Genomic DNA, 19,924 nt, shown 5'->3' with positions numbered 1-19,924 from the left:
CTTATTATGTTACAGCTGTTGGTGAAAGACACTACTGTCGGTTTCAATTCACATGGAATCTATAATCTACTGAGATGTAGAGACAAGTAAATGGCAACAACCAGCAATGGATGTTCAGACTAGGAGGGAAATGCATTAGGAGGGATCAACGGCAGCACAAATGAAAAGGAAAATTAAAAACAGGAGCATGTGCAAACACATCTAGAAGAGCAAAAGGCACAGCTTTTAGGGAGAAGAAAGTAGTTCTAGGAGGTTGGAACAGTGTACAGGGCTTGTAGGGCCTGGAATTGAGGAGCAGAGAGATGCTACTGAGGAGGTCAATGTTTGTTTTGGGCATCTTCATATTAACCCTTTTGTAGCTTTTATAGAAGTTGTTATGACTATTGTACCTCAAGCAGGCTAGGTTTTTATTTTAATTCTGAGTCATATAAAATAGGCACCCCTTCAATCTGAACCTCTGCTTCCATCTCTCATGTAACTACACAGTGATTCCCAAGATGTGGGATGCGGCCCAAGCAAATACCAGAGATGATTGCAGTAGGTCCAAGAGCCAACATGAATATCAAGCTTTACTACGGACTAAAGAAAAGTAAAACTTCTTTCACACAAGGTAACTTAAATTTTTCCTACTGCTGAAGAATTTATGTCACTGTTGTTCTCTTCCCTGTGTATTCATTTCTAATGAAAATATAATGATTTATGATCTATTCTCCAGAGATTTGTGGGGAGAGTGGCTAGTACAATAAACTCATCTGTGCTCTTGTGATAACAGATCATGATGGTGTCAATGGCTACTATTTCCAACTGGCATTCTAAGATCTGAACAGGGGTTTTCAAAAGAACATTACTTGACTAGGAGCAATGCCCCAATAAATATGAAAGGGAAATATAGTTGAAAATATATATGGGATATGTGATAACCTAAAACAAAACTCTATTAGGTAAAAAGTTGCCTCTTTGCTTTACTATGGCTTATAAACCTTTGAAGGTCAGATACAGTCATATTACTGTGAACAGGTCTCACAGTATCTAGCTCAGTGCTTTACACAAAGATATTTGCAGAATAAATTAATAGGACAAGTTATAATCAGCTATTGATGTAATTCAACTTAGATACATTAGTCTAGGATTCACTTAATAAGTTAGTATCACTTAATAAATTAAATATCACTTAATAAATATTGAGTGGTCACTGTTAATAAGCATTCAACCTGACTCAAGTATCCCACCTAATTAACTTATTTAATCCTAACAGCAAATGAACATGAAAGTGGATATTCTTTAGAAAATATTAGTGCTAAAGATGGAGAAGGTACAATTAAGAAAACAAATGATACCTCATGGTAAAGGTATTCTTTTAATGGAGGGTGGTTTCTGGGTGATTTCATTTTTATTTTGTTGCTTATTTATACTTCCCAAGATGAACACATATTTGTATAATAAATGTGTACAATAAAGCTTATATACTTTTCTATTGCAGAAAACCCACTAAAAGTGATTTTTAAAAAATGAAAAAAAAAAAGAAAAATAATACAAACCACAGAAAAATCTAAAAATTTTACCAGTAAAAATATATGACATATTTATCATTTTATTGACATTTCAGAATTTGATAGATTAATAAAAGAATCCTACCCAAAGAAATTACACATCTCTTTTAATCAGCTACACAATCCTCAGATTCTCTAGTTTTCACTTACACAGCATTTACATTCTCTCTGAATTATACCCTGACTTACTTTATTATTTTTTTTTAATTTTATTTTTTTTTAAACTTTACATAATTGTATTAGTTTTGCCAAATATCAAAATGAATCCGCCACAGGTATATATGTGTTCCCCATTCTGAACCCTCCTCCCTCCTCCCTCCCCATTCCATCCCTCTGGGTTGTCCCAGTGCACCAGCCCCAAGCATCCAGTATCGTGCATCGAACCTGGACTGGCAACTCGTTTCATACATGATATTTTACATGTTTCAATGCCATTCTCCCAAATCTTCCCACCCTCTCCCTCTCTCACAGAGTCCATAAGACTGTTCTATACATCGGTGTCTCTTTTGCTGTCTCGTACACAGGGTAATTGTTACCATCTTTCTAAATTCCATATATATGCGTTAGTATACTGTATCGGTGTTTTTCTTTCTGGCTTACTTCACTCTGTATAATAGGCTCCAGTTTCATCCACCTCATTAGAACTGATTCAAATGTATTCTTTTTAATGGCTGAGTAATACTGACTTACTTTAAAAATTACATTTGAATTACCAATTTTTATTTTAGTGCAGACCAATCTTTGGTTACTTGAATACTCTCTGGTCTATTAATTGGATGAATGAAAATAATAGGTTTCTCAATATTGATTTATCCTTCCTAATTTTAAGAAATGAATTTGAGTTAAATGTGGGTTAAAAATGTTCCACATATTTTTCTTTGATTGACTGATTTGTGGAAATATCTCCATGTGTATCAGGATATTTAAGTAATGAAAAGCATAAAAATACTGGAATTGCTGAATTATTGAAAAATATTTGGAGATGAATGATGTCTTAGCCCATTTAGACTGCTGTAACAGAATACCATAGACTGTGGCTTATAAACAACAGAAATTTATTTCTCACAATTCTGGAGGCTGAGAAGTCCAAGATCCGGGCACTGGCGGACTCAGTGTCTGGTAAAGCTCTCTTCCTGGCTCATAGCTGGGGGTGTTTTTGTTGGGTCCTCACATGGTGGAAGGGAAAAGAAAGCTTCCTAGTACCTCTTCAATAAGGGCATGAATTGCATTTGAGAGGACACCAGTCATCAGGACTTAATCGCTTTTCAAATGCTTCACCTCCACATACCATCACACTGGGAATTAGATTTCCACACATGAATTTTGAGGGGAAAGAAAAACATTCAGGTTTTAGCTTGTCACACTTAAGATGGGAATCGAAAGTTGTGTTTTTTTTTTTTTTTAATATCTTAAATTCTCAATATATAAGCAAATAGAAGGGGAAAAAGTAGAAGTAGTGACAGATTTCCTCTGCTTGGGCTCTAAAATCACTATGAATGGTCACTGCAACCATGAAATCAGAAAATGATTGTTTCTTGGCAGGAAAGCTATGACAAACCTAGGCAGTGTCTTGAAAAGCAGAGACATTACTTTGCCTAGAAAAGTCCTTATAGTCAAGGCTATGTATGGTCTTCTCAGTGGTCACGTATAGTTGTGAGACTTGGACCACAAAGAAGGCAGAACGTCAAAGAATTGATGTCTTCAAAATGTGGTTCTGGAGAAGACTCGTGAAAGTTTCTTGGACAGAAAGGGGATCAAACAAGTAAATTTTAAGGGAAATCAACCCTGAATACTAGTTGGAAGGATTGATGGTGAAGCAGAAGCTCCAGTATTTTGGTCATCTTATGCAAAGAGCCAATTCGTTGGAAAAGTCCCTGATGCTAGGAAAGATTGAGGGCAGGAGAAGAGGGTGTCAGAAGATGAGATGGGTGGATGGCATCACCAATGCAATGGACACAAACTTGGGCAAACTTTGGGAGATGGCGGCAGACAGGGAGGCCTGGTGTCCTGCAGTCCATGGGGTTGCAAAGAGTCAGACACAACTGGGCAACTGGGCAACAACAACAATAACAATTTACATACAGTACACAATGGAAATACAGCTTTCCAGTTGATCATGGTTCAGCAGATAGTTTCTAAAGTCTGTGATTTCACAATAATAGAGCTTTACAATGTTTACCTCACTAAGCACCTTGACATAATCAAGGGGCTCTCTGAAACCTAGTACTCTGAAGGAAGATGGGGTAGATAACTTTTAAAGTTTCTTCAAATGACAGTAATAATAGAAATAGACACACTCTGTAATCCCATTAACAAACTGAAACAAAAACTGCTTTGAAATTTTACTTTGAATTACACATATCTGTACCAATTAACTTCTATGCAGAGTACATCATGAGAAACACTGGGCTGGAAGAAGCACAAGCTGGAATCAAGATTGCTGGGAGAAATATGAATAACCTCAGATATGCAGATGACACCACCCTTATGACAGAAAGTGAAGAGGAACTAAAAAGCCTCTTGATGAAAGTGAAAGAGCAGAGTGAAAAAGTTGGCTTAAAGCTCAACATTCATAAAACTAAGATCATGACCTCTAGTCCCGTCACTTCATGGGAAATAGATGGGGAAACAGTGGAAACAGTGTCAGACTTAATTTTTTGGGGCTCCAAAATCACTGCAGATGGTGATTGCAGCCATGAAATTAAAAGACACTTACTCCTTGGAAGGAAAGTTATGACCAACCTAGATAGCATATTGAAAAGCAGAGACATTACTTTGCCAACAAAGGTCCATCTAGTCAAGGATGGTATCACCAACTCGATGGACGTGAGTTTGAGTGAACTTGGGGAGCTGGCAATGGACAGGGAGGCCTGGCATGCTGCAATTCATGGGGTCACAAAGAGTTGGACACGACTGAGCGACTGAAGTGTATACTGAACTTTACAAATTAAAATCTCAATGTCTTCTGTATAAAGAAAAGTTAGAATTCCAGTGGCCACCTATATCTAATTAATATAAAATTTCCATGATGATGAATATTTTCATTTATGGACAAAAAGATCTTGTGCACTGGAAGAAAGGAATTACATTTGAAACAAAAACAAACAAACAAAAGAAACAGGAAGCATCACCTCAAGAAAGAATAGAATGTAAAAAAACATCTTAATAAATTGTGGCTTTAGCTTCACAAAATTTTAATTCCTCAAAGCAGATAATTTTTCCAGTAGTTACTGATAAAGGCAAAGCCTTTAATTACAAGTCCCAAAATATTTGAAGTTAAGAAACAATCCAAAGGAGTTTCTACTCACAGGAAAGCAAACATTAACATACCACCAAAACGTCACCAAGAAAAAATTATTATACTAAATAAATAGCTCTAGGAAGCCCAACTGTATTTTTCTCTCCCTTTACATAAAGGACCCAGCATTGATCCACTTATATTATGGAACATTTAACAAAATGAAGCCGAGCAGGGCCCTATGGACTCCTAGGCATGGAGTCCTTTTTGTCCCCCATTTCTTATAGGCAAGACTCCAGCTTCCATGACCTCTGAGTTCCAAAGGGCAGAACAGTTGCTAATCAGGGGACAAGCATCCATGAATCCTCTTTCAGTTCAGTTCAGTTCAGTCTTGTTCAACTCTTTGCAACCCCATGGACTGAAGAACAGCAGGCTTCCCTGCCCATCACCAACTCTTGGAGCTTGCTCAAACTCATGTCCATCAAGTCAGTGATATCATCCAACTATCTCATTCTCTGCCATCCCCTTCTCCCCCTGCCTTCAATCTTTCCAGGCATCAGAGTCTTTTCCAATGAGTCAGTTCTTTGCATCAGGTGGCCAAATTATTGGAGCTTCATCTTCTTGCCTATAAGAAATGGGAGCAAATAATTCCCTTGGTTCTGTCTTGCTGCAGCAAAGATTTGAAGTGAGGGGTGAATTGGTGTTACAGCTCAATTTTATTAGGATAAACAAAGGATAATACTCCCTTAAGGAGTGAGGGCGGGCCGACCCAAAAGACAAGAGAAGAGAGCCTCAATCCTTCTAGGCTTCCTCCTTTTATACATTTGTCTCCTCCCCCCTGAACCTGCCCTGTGTAAGTTGGGTAGCCAGGAGGACTGTTTGTTTTACCTGAAGTCCTCACTCCGAGGAAGGTCTGAGGACCTTCCTTTGTCCAATTTTTGTGGGCTTTTCCCTTCTTTGTCTTTTAGCCAGCTCCATTTTGGGCTCCATTTTCCTATTCTAGCTACCTAACACATACATGACTACTGGAAAAATCATAGCTTTGACTAGATGGACCTATGTCAGAGAAGTAACATCTCTGTTTTTTAGTATGCTGTCTAGGTTGATCATAGCTTTTCTTCCAAGGACCAGGCGTCTTTTAATTTCATGGCTGCAGTCACCATCTGCAATGACTGTGAAGGCCAAGAAAACAAGGTCTCTCACTGTTTCCATTGTTTCCCCATCCATTTGCCAAGAAGTGATGGGACCAGATGCCATGATCTTAGTTTTTTGAATGTTTAGTTTTAAGCCAACGTTTTCACTCTCCTTTTTCACTTTCATCAAGAGGCTCTTTAGTTCTTCTTCACTTTATGCCATAGGATGAATGGTGTCATCTTTGAATCTGAGGTTATTGATATTTCTCCCAGTGAGTGATAAAGGTGATAAGGTGATAAGAAATGATAAGGTGATAGGAAACCACCTTCACTTCAGTTCAGTCACTCAATCACGTCCGACTTTTTGCGACCCCATGAATTGCAGCACGCCGGGCCTCCCTGTTCATTACCATCTCCTGGAGTTTACCCAAACTCATGTCCATCAAGTCGATGATGCCATCCAGCCATCTCATTCTCTGTCATCCCCTTCTCTTCCAGCCCCTAATCACATCCAGCATCAGGGTCTTTTCAAATGAGTCAACTCTTCGCATGAGGTGGCCAAAGTATTGGAGTTTCAGCCTCATCATCAGTCCTTCCAATGAACACCAAGCATTGGTCTCCTTTAGGATGAACTGGTTGGATCTCCTTTCAGTCCAAGGGACTCTCAAAAGTCTTCTCCAACACCACAGTTCAAAAGCGTCAATTCTTTGGCATTCAGCTTTCTTCACAGACCAATTCTCACATCCATACATGACCACAGGAAAAACCATAGCCTTGATTAGATGGACCTTTGTTGGCAAAGTAATGGCTCTGCTTTTTAATATGTTATCTAGGTTGGTCCTAACTTTCCTTCCAAGGAGTAAGTGTCTTTTAATTTCATGGCTGCAGTCACCATCTGCAGTGATTTTGGAGCCCCCCAAAATAAAGTCCGACACTGTTACCACTGTTTCCCCATCTATTTCCCATAAAGTGATGGGATCAGATGCCATGATCTTAGTTTTCTGAATGTTGAGCTCTAAGCCAACTTTTTCAATCTCCTCTTTTACTTTCATCAAGAGGCTTTTGAGTTCCTCTTCACTTTCTGCCATAAGGGTGGCATCATCTGCATATCTGAGGTTATTGATATTTCTCCCAGCAATCTTGATTCCAGCTAGTGCTTCTTCCAGCCCAGCGTTTCTCATGATGTACTCTGCATACAAGTTAACTAAGCAGGGTGACAATATACAGCCTTGATGTAACTCCTTTTCCTATTTGGAACCAATCTGTTGTTCCATGTCCAGTTCTAACTGTTGCTTCCTGACCTGCATACAAATTTCTCAAGAGGCAGATCAGGTGTTCTGTTATTCCCATCTCTTTCAGAATTTTCCACAGTTTATTGTGATCCACACAGTCAAAGGCTTTGGCATAGTCAATAAAGCAGAAATAGATGCTTTTCTGGAACTCTCTTGCTTTTTCCATGATCCAGTGGATGTTGGCAATTTGATCTCTGGCTCCTCTGCCTTTTCTAAAACCATCTTGAACATCTGGAAGTTCACGGTTCACATATTGCTGAAGCCTGGCTTGGAGAATTTTGAGCATTACTTTACTAGTGTGTGAGATGAGTGCAATTGTGTGGTAGTTTGAGCATTCTTTGGCATTGCCTTTCTTTGGGATTGGAATGAAAACTGACCTTTTCCAGTCCTGTGGCCACTGCTGAGTTTTCCACATTTCCTGGCATATTGAGTGCAGCACTTTCACAGCATCATCTTCCAGGATTTGAAATAGCTCAACTGGAATTCCATCACCTCCACTAGCTTTGTTTGTAGTAATGCTTTCTAAGGCCCACTTGACTTTGCATTCCAGGATGTCTGGCTCTAGGTCAGTGATCACACCATCGTGATTAACTTTGTCGTGAAGATATTTCTGTACAGTTCTTCTGTGTATCCTTGCCACCTCTTCTTAATATCTTCTGCTTCTGTTAGGTCCATACGTTTTCTGCCCTTTATTGAGCCCATGTTTGCATGAAATGTTTCCTTGGTATCTCTAATTTTCTTGAAGAGATCTCCAGTCTTTCCCATTCTGTCGTTTTCCTCTATTTCTTTGCACTGATCGCTGAGGAAGACTTTCTTATCTCTCCTTGCTATTCTTTGGAACTCTGCATTCAGATGCTTGTATCTTTCCTTTTCTCCTTTGCTTTTCACTTCTCTTATTTTCACAGCTATTTGTAAGGCCTCTTCATACAGTCATTTTGCTTTTTTGCACTTCTTTTCCATGGGGATGGTCTTGATCCCTGTCTCCTGTATAATGTCATGGACCTCCATCCATAGTTCATCAGGCACTCTATCAGATCTAGTCCCTTAAATGTATTTCTCACTTCCACTGTTTAATCATAAGGGATTTGATTTAGGTCATACCTGAATGGTCTAGTTGTTTTCCTTACTTTTTTCAATTTAAATCTGAATTTGGCAATAAGGAGTTCATGATCTGAGCCACAGTCAGCTCTCGGTCTTGTTTTTGCTGACTGTATAGAGCTTCTCCATCTTTGGCTGCAAAGAATATAATCAATCTGATTTCAGTGTTGACCCTCTGGTGATGTCCATGTATAGAGTCTTCTCTTTTGTTGTTGGAAGAGGGTGTTTGCTATGACCAATGCGTTCTCCTGGCAAAACACTATTAGCCTTTGCCCTGCTTCATTCTGTACTCCACTGGAGAAGGGAATGGCAAACCACTTCAGTATTCTTGCCTTGAGAACCCCATGAACAGTATGAAAAGGCAAAATGAGAGGATACTGAAAGAGGAACTCCCCAGGTTGGTAAGTCCCCAATATGCTACTGGAGATCAGTGGAGAAATAACTCCAGAAAGAATGAAGGGATGGAGCCAAAGCAAAAACAATACCCAGTTGTGGATGTGACTGGTGATAGAAGCAAGGTCCAATGCTATAAAGAACAATACTGCATAGGAACCTGGAATGTTAGGGCCATGAATCAAGGAAAATTGGAAGTAGTCAAACAGGAGATGGCAAGAGTAAACATTGACATTATAGGAATCAGCGAACTAAAATGGACTGGAATGGGTGAACTTAACTCAGATGACCATTATATCTACTACTGTAGGCAGGAATCCCTTAGTGGAACAGAGTAGCCATTTCTCATGGTCAACAAAAGAGTCCAAAATGCAGTACTTGGATGCAATCTCAAAACCAACAGAATTATCTCTGTTCATTTCCAAGGCAACCCATTCAATATTACGGTAATCCAAGCCTATGCCCTAACCAGTAACGCTGAAGAAGCTGAAGTTGAACAGTTCTATGAAGACCTATGGTCACGGACCTAACAGAAGCAGAGGATATTAAGAAGAGATGGCAAGAATACACAGAAGAACTGTACAAAAAAGGGCTTCATGACCCAGATAATCACGATGGTGTGATCACTGACCTAGAACCAGACATCCTGGAATGTGAAGTCAAGTGGGCCTTAGAAAGCATCACTACGATCAAAGCTAGTGGAGGTGATGGAATTCCAGTTGAGCTATTCCAAATCCTGAAAGATGATGCTGTGAAAGTGCTGCACTCAATATGCCAGGAAATGTGGAAAACTCAGCAGTGGCCACAGGACTGGAAAAGGTCAGTTTTCATTCCAATCCCAAAGAAAGGCAATGCCAAAGAATGCTTAAACTACCGCACAATTGCACTCATCTCACACGCTAGCAAAGTAATGCTCAAAATTTCAGCAATATGTGAACCGTGAACTTCCTGATGTTCAAGCTGGTTTTAGAAAAGGCAGAGGAACCAGAGATCAAATTGCCAACATCCACTGGATCATGGAAAAAGCAAGAGAGTTCCAGAAAAGCATCTATTTCTGCTTTATTGACTATGCCAAAGCCTTTGACTGTGTGGATCACAATAAACTGTGGAAAATTCTGAAAGAGATGGGAATACTGCACCTGATCTGCCTCTTGAGAAATTTGTATGCAGGTCAGGAAGCAACAGTTAGAACTGGACATGGAACAACAGACTGGTTCCAAATAGAAAAAGGAGTTCATCAAGGCTGTATATTGTCACCCTGTTTATTTAACTTATATGCAGAGTACATCATGAGAAACACTGGACTGGAAGAAACACAAGCTGGAATCAAGATTGCTGGGAGAAATATCAATAACCTCAGATATGCAGATGATGCCACCCTTATGGCAGAAAGTGAAGAGGAACTCAAAAGCCTCTTGATGAAAGTGAAAGTGGAGAGTGAAAAAGTTGGCTTAGAGCTCAACATTCAGAAAACTAAGATCATGGCATCTGGTCCCATCATTTTATGGGAAATAGATGGGGAAACAGTGGTAACATTGTCAGACTTTATTTTGGGGGGCTCCAAAATCACTGCAGATGGTGACTGCAGCCATGAAATTAAAAGATGCTTACTCCTTGGAAGGAAAGTTATGACCAACCTAGATAGCATATTCAAAAGCAAAGACATTACTTTGCCAACAAAGATTCTTCTAGTCAAGGCTATGGTTTTTCCTGTGGTCATGTTTGGATGTGAGAGTTGGACTGTGAAGAAGGCTGAGTACCAAAGAATTGATGCTTTTGAACTGTGGTGTTGGAGAAGACTTTTGAGAGTCCCTTGGACTGCAAGGAGATCCAACCAGTCCATTCTGAAGGAGATCAGCCCTGGGATTTCTTTGGAAGGAATGATGCTAAAGCTGAAACTCCAGTACTTTGGCCACTTCATGCAAAGAGTTGACTCATTGGAAAAGACTCTGATGCTGGGAGCAATTGGGGGCAGGAGGAGAAGGGGACGACAGAGGATGAGATGGCTGAATGGCATCACTGACTCAATGGATGTGAGTCTGGTTGAACTCCAGGAGTTGGTGATGGACAGGGAGGCCTGGCATACTGTGATTCATGGGGTCACAAAGATTCGGACACGACTGAGCCACTGATCTGATCTGATCTGATGGAGACCTGTAAGACGTTTTAGAACTAACACCTAAAAAAGATGTCCTTTTCATTATAGGGGACTGAAATGCAAAGGTAGGAAACCACCTTAGTGAAGATTAAAGGGACCACAGAGGCTTATCAAGATTAGGAGACCAGAACACCTAAGACCCAGCACACACCCTAATCTTATCAGCAATATCATCCTTTGAAACTTTGCAGAAGAAAAAAGCAATACTGTTACTGCTTGATCCTCACCACATATCCCTGCCTTACTACATAACCACAAACCTAAACAACATATTAAAGAGAGAGAGAGAGAGAACACTTAGACCGTAAATGTCTGTATAGTCAAAGCTATGGTTTTTCCAGTAGTCATGGATAGACTTGGACCGTAAAGAAGGCTGAGCACTGACGAATTCATGCTTTTGAATTGTGGTGCTAGAGAAGAGTCTTGAGAGTCCCTTGGACAGCCAGGAGATCAAATCAGTCAATCCTAAAGGAAATCAGCCCTGAGTATTCATTAGAAGGACTGATGCTGAAGCTGAAGTTCCAATACTTTGGTGACCTGATGCAAGGAGTTGACTCATTGGAAATAACCCTGATTCTGGTGAAATGGGAATCTGAGTTCTTGTTCATGGAGCCAATGAATGAACTTGACAAACACAAGCACTCTTGGTTGTAAGTGAATAGGATTTATTAAAGAGAAGTACAAAGCTCTCAGCATAGATATTGAGAGGGGGTAAATAGTCTCCCAGAAGTGGGACCTACAGCAGTTTTTATATTTTTAATTGGTGCATTTTTCACTGGCTCCTAGTCATTTTTAACCAATCAGTTTAAAGGTCAACATGTTTAGCATTAAGTTGCCACCCTTTTTCATGCCCCTTGGCCATTTACAATGGATCAGGCATAAGGGTTTAAGATTAATGATCACCAGTTGTTTTTCCCTCAGACATAAAGAAGTGAAATGAAGTGAAAGTTGCTCAGTCTTGTCCAACCCTTTGGGACTCCATGGACTATACAGTCCTTTGAATTCTCCAGGTCATAATACTGAGGTAGGTAGCCTTTCCCTTCTCCAGGGGATCTTCTCAACCCAGGGGATCTTCTCAAACCAGGGATTGAACCCAGGTTTCCTGCATTGCAGGAGGATTCTTTACAGCTGAGCCAAAAGGGAAGCCCAAGAATACTGTACTGGGTAGCCTATCCCTTCTCCAGCGGATCTTTCCAACCCAGAATTGAACCAGGGTCTCCTGCATTGCAGGTGGATTCTCAGGCATATAGAATGGAAGTTAATTACTGCCCTTCCCTGGATGTGAATGCTAATAATTTATCAGACAAGGACATGCTCCAGGAATTCGTGACAAAGGCTATAGCATTAGGTTAATGGATTGAGATATTTATTGAAAACAAGACTGAATGCCTAGCAATTTCTACTTCACTTGGAAAGATTGAGGGTAGGAGGAGAAGGGGGCAACAGAGGATGAGATGGTTAGATGGCATCATGGACTCAACGCACCTGAGTTTGAGCAAACTCTGGGAAATAGTGAAGGATAGAGAAGCCTGGCAGGCTGCAGTCCATGGTGTGGCAATGAGTTGGACACGGCTTAGCAACTGAATAACAACAATTCCCTGGGGAGGGAGGAACAGTTCTTGAGGTGCTAGCCTACAGTGTTCCTCCTTTGCATAGCAGAGAAAATAAAGCCAGGCTTTCCTTCTCCTTCATAACTCTGTCTCCATATTTTTGTTCAGCTTTGGTGCATAGAGAGCCAAGATTTTGGCAGAAAAATAAAGAGCAAAATACAAATTAGAGCAAAATAAATTCTGAGTATGCTAATTTTAAATACTAGACCTCTACTCACTACTAATCTTAAGACAATCACATATTTCTGTATGCTTTAAATTCGTTTAAGGTTTATAGGATACTTAGATACATTGAGCTGCTATTAAGTTTATATAAGTGATTCATAACTGCACAGTCAAGGTGATTCATTCAGGAGCGACATCACTTTGCCAACAAAGGTCCGTAGAATCAAAGCTGTGATTTTTCCAGTAGTCATGTATGGATGTAAGAGTTGGACAATAAAGAAGGCTGAGCACCAAAGAACTGATACTTTTGAATTGTGCTGTTGGAAAAAACTCTTGAAGAGTCCCTTGGACTGTAAGGAGATCAACCCAGTCAATCCTAAAGGAAATCAATCCTTGATATTCATTGGAAGGACTGATGCTGAAGCTGAACCTCCAATTCTTTGGCCACCTGATATGAAGAGCAGACTCATTAGAAAAGACCCTGATGCTGGGAAAGACTGAAGACAGGATGAGAAGGGGAAGACAGAGGATGAGATGGTTGGATGGCAGCACCAACTCATTGAACATGAGTTAGAGCAAGCTCCGGGAGATAGCGAAGGACAGGGAAGCCTGGATTGCTGCAGTCCATGGAGTCACAAAATTGGACACAACTCAGTGACTGATCAACAAAAATTTAATTTGATTTTTTGGTTTAAAATCTGACTACGCCACAATTATTTTTAGCCTTCTCTATCCAGAAACACAAGATTCGTGTGTCACTGTCTTTGAGAATTAAAACATTAACTTCTCCAATAGCTTACAGTAAAATGAAGCATTGTGTCTTCTTGTATCCCTCTAGCATTCTGAATTACCTCCTGATTATTTATATATTTATCTCCAATATGCCTTATTTTTGCTTTCTAAGTTCTTCTATTTTTCTAGGCATGGTGAGTGTACTGAATAAATTGTTAATAAAAACATTAATGGAGAAATTAGTTGGTACTGGGCTCGACAGTGCTGGAACATGAAGGAAGGCTTTGGTAAAAATAGTAGGTTCATGCTGACTTTATGATGACAAAATATTTTATTATTTGGCAGAGACTACAAGCACTATTCTTTTGGTCTTCTCTTCTGCATTGATAAGTTTAGAGCCTTATGATTCTTCTGGCTAAGGCCTTTTTCTAAGCCTGGTCCTTAAAATTCTCCAGCCATCTTTTCCCCTAACACAGTGGCCTAAGAGACCACATATGCCAAATTGCAAAGATGTGATGTGAATAAATAAGCTTTTAGGTTGGAATAGATACTAAGATTGTTTATAACTGTTGTATAGCTTAACATATCTGACTAATAAAGAAATTGGTAGCTTAAAGGGGGATGCTGCTACGAATTCAAAACTCACCCTAAAGTGTAAGACAAGAGTATATGGTCAGATTGTGAGCAGTGGGGAAGATGATGTTGGATGCTAGAAAGACTTTGATTCATGTTCAGTTCAGTTTAGGCATTCAGTCATGTCCAGCTCTTTGCGACCTCATGGACTACAGCATGCCAGGATTCTCTGCCCATCACCAATACTCCCAGAACTTGCTCAAACTCATGTCTATCCAGTCGGTGATGCCATCCAGCCATCTCATCCTCTGTCGTCCCCTTCTCTTCCTGCCTTCAATCTTTCCCAGCATCAGGGTATAAGGACAAGACAAGCATGTCTTCTGCTCTTGTCACTTCTGTTGAATATTTTACTCAAGGGACTAACCAAAGAAGTTAGACACACACACACACACACATACACATACACACACAACTCACAAACAGATTGTAAAGGAAAAAGTAAAACTATCCCTATTTCTCTATTTGCAAATGACACAATCTTATATGTAGAAAATCTTGAGAAATTCACTAAAAAACTATAATAAATGAGCTTATCAAGGTTGCAAGATACAAGATAAATATATAAATGTGAATTAAACTTCATGAAAATGAAATTTAAACAATTACATTTATAATAAATGTATAAGAATAACATACTTAGGAATAAATTAACAAAAGTGTAAAAATTTTACATTGAAAATTACAAAACATTGTTTAAGAAGCTAAATAAGACCTAAAACAAGGGATGCTCATCTTGTGTTTGTGGATCAGAAGATTTAATGACTTTAAAATGTGATATTCCCCAAAGTATTCTACAAATTGAATGTGATCTCTTTCAAGATCCCATCTGGCTTTTGCAGAATTTAACAAATCAATCCTAAAATTAATATGGAAATCCAAAAGACCCAGAATAGTCAAAAGATAGTGAAAAAAATAAGAAAGTTGAATTAACAGTTCCAAATTTTAAATTTACTATGAAGTGACAATAATCAATATAGTGTAATCTGGTATAATGATAGAAATATAAAACAATTGAATAGAATTCTGAGTACAGAAATAAACCTTTACCTTTATGTTCATTTGATTTTGAAAAGAGTGTTATGGTATTGCATTTTATAAGAAATAAACATTTGGCTTTTCAGATGGCCAAAATATACATTTCTCATGTCTTTTCCCACAGTTCTTGGCTCATAGCTCCCCAAACAACTGAAATTCCCAAAGTGTTGATTACAAGTGTCTTTTGATACATTAACGAGGTGACTTTTTGAAAGCATCTAAGAATGAGGACTGACTGGGCTTCCCTGGTGGCTCCAGAGGTTAAAGTGACTGCCTGCAATGCAGGAGACCTGGGTTTGATCCCTGGGTCGGGAAGATCCCCTGGAGAAGCAAATGGCAACCCACTCCAATATTCTTGCCTGGAGAATCCCATGGACGGAGGAGCCTGGTGGGCCACAGTCCACAGTGTTGCAAAGAGTAGACACGACTGAGTGACTTCACTTTCAAGAATGAGGACTGATTGCTGAAGGAGCCAATGATGTGATTAAAGTGTTGGAATCTGATCCTATCTCAGGGGAAATAGTGCCAAAATTTAGTTGAATTCTTGAATACCCACCTGGTGTCTGGAGAACTGCTTGTTTTACAAGATCTATTTCAAATATTTTTAAATAAATAATAATAATAATGGAATCTCAATACTGTCCAGACTCTGAGGAATATATTTAGGAGTGAAACAGCAGATTTGTTTTAAAATGTCAAAGTTTACAATATGCTGAAAATTACATTTTTGCAACTGTTTAAACTTATGATGAGTTTGTAAGTCATTTCATAAGTATATGAGAGAATATTTACTTTAAAAAATTCTTTAGGGGGTAATTAAGGAAAAAGGTTTGAAAACCACTCATCTAAGCCATTATCTCTTACCAAAGTCACTGCAATATCTTCTAGTGTTCTTCCTGTTTGGCAGCCATTCCTCACTCAAAAATATTTTCAAAACATTTCAGCCAGTATGGCAGAAATGAGCACAATATTATAAAGCAATTATCCTTCAATTAAAATTAAATAAATTAAAAAAAAAGAAAATTGGAGTCAGAATGCTGCTGCTAAGTCGCTTCAGTCGTGTCTGACCCTGTGTGACCCCATAGACAGCAGCCCACCAGGCTCCCCAGTCCCTGGGATTCTCCAGTCAAGAACACTGGAATGGGTTGCCATTTCCTTCTCCAGTGCATGAAGGTGAAAACTGAAAGTGAAGTTGTTCAGTTGTGTCCGACCCTCAGTGACCCCATGGACTGCAGCCTACCAGGCTCCTCCATCCATGGGAGTTTCCAGGCAAGAGTACTGGAGTGGGGTGCCATTGCCTTCTCCGGAGTCAGAATGATAGTGCTTAAATACAAAAATTCAATCAGGTCACTATTAATACAATGCAGTGGCTTCCCATTGTCTTTCCTTGTGAGCTTTTCCAGTGACTGTTGCCACTGCTGCCTTACCACCATCCCCGGGAAACTGAACAAGACATCTGAGCCTCATGTCTCTGGGTCCTTTCTCAAATTCTTTCCCCTTCCTGATTCATTCTCACTCCCTTCCTCCACTTTCCCTCCTTCCACCATCTGCCCTTCTCCTTTTCATAATCAACTCCTGATCATCACTCTGGTCTCAGTTCTGAAATCAGCTGTGTCAGAAAATACTCCTCAGTCCTCCAATTATGAGTCAGAAACCCCCTTAATCTGTTTGCATAGCACATGACTTCAGATTTAAAAACAGAATTTATAATGGAAGCCAAAACTTACTTGCTTACCTTGTTTTGGCTCCTTGAATCCTTGTATTTTAAATGGTCAAATGTTTGCATGGTGATATTTTTTGTTTTCTTATTTCTCCAGCTGATTTCTGACCCAAGTTTATAGACATATAAAGGCATCTTTCTAAAACAAGACCAAATGTGTAAATCTAGTAATAGGAGAAGATGGGCTAAGGCTAACTCCTAATTATTTCCTCATGCTCTGGCTTGGAAGAAATCCTCACCCTTTAGTATTCAAAATATACAACACTTCCACCAACAGTTTTTCTACTTTCATTTAAATTAGGTGACAATCTACAGAAAAAAAGATAGTTATCTATCATTTAGCACTAAGGCTCTAGTGCCTAGCATAGAATCTCATATATAGTGTGTGTTCAATAAATTGATACTAGATGAATGAATAAAATCAGAACAAGACAATAAACACGAGTGATTTCTGATTCGTTAATTGTTGAAAATAGTTTTGAGGTCATATGTGCCTTGGATTGAGCCTTCAGTTTGCTTTTTCACTAACATTTTCTGTGTGGGTAGGGCAATTCAACAAGGACTCAGCCTCAGTTTCTTAGGCTACTCTTTCATTTGCCACTCAAAACGGAACCATTGTTTTGAATCTGAATGAATGCATTCATTTGGAATCTTATTTAACTCTGCTTTTCCCCTGTCTTAGGGTCAGTTGTTTGGACAGTTCAATTTTTTTCAAACCTGACTTTGCTCCTGTTATCCCTTGTAACAAAACACGCACAAGTTAAGGCAAACACAGAAAAGTTCAGCAAGAAATTCTAAAACTCAATTTTTCACATATATTTTCCCCATTAAGCTGAAAAAGTACTTCAGAGATATCATGAACTACAGGTAAGTTTGAAGACAGAGTATTGTTTACAACAACACAATGGAGAAAAGATACTGCAATGAATCAAGCTGTTATTAAAAAACTTCAGTAACTATTCAGTCAAATCACTGAAAAACTGACAGATATTAGATCAAATTCTCTTCAAAAACTGTGTGAAAGAAAGTGTTAGTCACTCAGTTGTGTCCAACTCTTTGCAGCCCCACAGACTGTATCCTGCAAGGCTCCTCTGTCCATGGGATTTTCCAGGCAAGAATACTGGAATGAATTGTCATTAACTTCTATATGGGATCTTCCTGACCCAGGGATCAAATCTGGGTCATCACACTGCTGATGGATTCTTTAACATCTGAGCTACCTGGGAAGCTCATGAGAATTATCTTTTCAGGAGGAAACTGAGTGACTTAAAAAAACAAATTTAGAAGGTTATGAAAATTAATAAAGGATGATTTGACAGTAGTTTGGGAGACTTATAAGAACAGAATTAATGAAATAGTATTTGAATCTTTATATGAAGTTTTTAGGCAAAAGCGGAGAATATTTTTTTCAGTGAGAAAGGAAGCAAAGACATATTACTTATGTTACCTAAACACAGGGACACAAAAAACTGCCTTCTGAGTTATTTTACAACATTTGTTTTATCAATTTAATTTCAAATTTTATAAAAATGTCATAATGACATGAATTTTTGTGGCATCTTAATATTAATAGTATTAAAATGGGGAAAATGTGCCATTTGGAGATGAAAAAAATATTATGCAAAAAGAGATGTGATTTACAATATATTAATAAACATTTTTGGATAAATAAAATGAAACCTAAGAAATGTGATAAAAAGCTTGAAAACCAAGCAACGATCCTACCTTGTATAGAAAGAACAGTGGTCCCAGATAGAGTTGGCCTAGATTAAAAGTTTAATATTTCTACCCAGTCTCATGGCATTTATGAAGCCAACTTTTCTGAATCTGTTTCCTCATCTATGAAATGGTAACAAAAAAATCTTTCATACCAATCTTAGGAATAGCTGAGAAAGGTGTGTGTATGTGTGTGTGTGTATATATATATGTGTATATATATATGTATATATATTTATGCATATATATTTATATATACACATACACATAACAATTTTACAAATTAAAGCTTAATTTAATTAAAATGAGCATATAGTTCTGTAGCAAGACTAACCCCAGAGAGTATAAGATGTGAAATGTTAAAGTCACATGTCCTAGGGGGCTCACAAAATGTTGAACTTCCTTTTTGACTCATTCTTTCATCTGAATATCTGATCTTTTGTAAAATATGATTTAAAGCATTTACACATGCATGCAAATGCACACACACAGGCACTGCACATACACACACACACACACACACATATTTGTTAGGGCTTTCATCAATAATGCACTGGAAAAGCAAAGAGCATAAGAAGGAAAGAAAAAAATGAAAATGAATGCATGCAAATTAAAGACCAAGTCATGTCTATTTCTAAGTCCTGTTTTTGCAAAAGTATTTGTTGATACACCAGGTACATGCAAGCTCTGTTAGTACCTTTCACTAAGAGCTTGGTCTGAAAAGCTCCAATTTCCACCCCTAATACAAGTCTATTTTTTTAAAATTCAAGTACGGTTGATTTTCAATATTATATTATCTTTAGGCATACTGCATAGTCATTCGATAGTTTTACAGATTATACTCCATTAAAATTATTACAAAATAATGGCTATGATTTCCTGTGCTTATATACATATATCTTTCTTGCATATCTATTTTATATATAATAGTTTGCGTCTCTTAATCCCATACTCCTATCTTGCTCCTCCTGCCTTCCCTCTCCCCACTAGTAAAAACTTGTTTGATTTTATAGCTATGAGTCAGTTTCTGTTTTCCTAATATTAAAATATTCATTTGTTATTTTTTAGATTCTTCATAAAGTGATATTATACAGCATTTATCTTTCTCTGACATTTTTCTGACTTTCTCTGACATATACACTAGGTTCATCCACATTGCTGTAAATGGCAGAATTTCATTATTTTTAAAGGCATAATATTCCATATATACAAGGTCTCCCCAGTGGCTCAGTGGGAAAGGATCTGCCTGCAATGCAGGAGACACTGGTTTGATCCCTGGGTCAGGAAGATTCCCTGGAGGAGGTCATCACAACCCACTCCAGTATTCTCCCCTGGAGAATCCCATGAACAGAGGAAGTTGAAGGGATATGATCGATAGGATCACAAAAGTCGGACACGACTGAAGCAGCTTAGTGCACATTCCATATGTATATGCATAGGTGGATTCCCTG

Source organism: Bubalus kerabau, chromosome 1, assembly GCF_029407905.1.
Source record: "Bubalus kerabau isolate K-KA32 ecotype Philippines breed swamp buffalo chromosome 1, PCC_UOA_SB_1v2, whole genome shotgun sequence".
Classification (NCBI taxonomy): Eukaryota; Metazoa; Chordata; class Mammalia; order Artiodactyla; family Bovidae; genus Bubalus; species Bubalus kerabau.
This window is presented reverse-complemented; position numbering follows the sequence as displayed.